The sequence below is a fragment of the Suncus etruscus genome, chromosome 2 (genome assembly GCF_024139225.1).
Source record: "Suncus etruscus isolate mSunEtr1 chromosome 2, mSunEtr1.pri.cur, whole genome shotgun sequence".
Classification (NCBI taxonomy): Eukaryota; Metazoa; Chordata; class Mammalia; order Eulipotyphla; family Soricidae; genus Suncus; species Suncus etruscus.
Window position 1 is genome coordinate 134,405,077 of NC_064849.1, and position 1,330 is coordinate 134,406,406.

Sequence of the window (1,330 nt, forward strand, 5' to 3'; positions counted from 1 at the left end):
CTGAATTATTTTTCATGGGCACAGATATAGCGTGAAAATTAACTAAATTCTCTAAGGATCTCTTCTAATATCTTATACCATTTGAACTGTTAATTTTTATTTTTTAATGTTAAACGACTTCAGGTGAGCACTCTGTGACTCGCCTGCTGCCCGCCTGACTCTCTGCCTCCCCACCTTCCTTTTCCTTTAGCAACAGAGAACATGCGACTGCCCACTAATACATGTGGTTGTGTTAGCTGAGCTCACAGTTGTTTTATAAAAGATGTTATCTAGGGGCCAGCGAGGTGGCACTAGAGGTAAGGTGTTTGCCTTGCAAGTGCTAGCCAAGGAAGGACCACGGTTCGATTGATCCCCGGCATTCCATATGCTCCCCCCAAGCCAGGGGCAATTTCTGAGTGCTTAGTCAGGAGTAACCCCTGAGCATCAAATGGGTGTGGCCCGAAAAAACAAAAACAAAAACAAAAAAGAGATGCTATTTTATAGCATGTGTCATGTGACACATGGAGGCCAATGGGACATAGGAGTGAATATGGCTATGCCAGACTTCAATGCCTGGTAAGTTCATGAAGAAAAACACGCTTGCCTTAAATTGCTCCATTTTTCCCCTCACAAAGCCTGGCGGCACAAATATGAACCTCTACTTTGGATGGCAAATAAAAGCCAATTGTGAAAGTCAGCTGAACGAGCTGGTCTGCCAGTTGCCAAATATGTCTGGATGGCTCAATGCTTTATTGTACATGAATTATCTTAGTAATAAATTGGAAGATTTCTAAATGTAAAGGCCTCTATTGAAAATCTGTCTGGTAGCCATTCTCGTGACTTTGGCATTTTATCTGACTTCTCCAGCTTCTATTTGCCTTTCTCTAAAATCACACGGTTCTCTTCAGAGAGCTGAGGATGTAATAAGGTGCTGGATAGAAATACTAGCACTTGGGCTTGGGAGGCAGTTCAAAGAACTGGAATGCATGTTTTGCATAAAGGAGCCTAAGCTTCATTTTCTGGCACCCACATAAATAATAAATTTTAAATAAAAACACTGGTACAGAGCAAGAAGCGAGTCATGCTGCACAGACTGCACACACTATAGAAGATCTGTAAAATATAGACACAACTTTTATTTCAAGAAACAAATGGCTTCAGACTCTGAAAAGAACAGCTAATTATGGATACTGTGTCCTGTGAAGAATGATGTCATAGGCCCCGTTTGAATTTTCATTTGACAACCCTCCTTTCTTGCCATTCTCAAGACTTTCTCTCTCTTGAGTGAATGGATTGTGTTTTTCCCACTCCTACCCCTTTATTCTACTATTGTATATATGTGCATCATGTG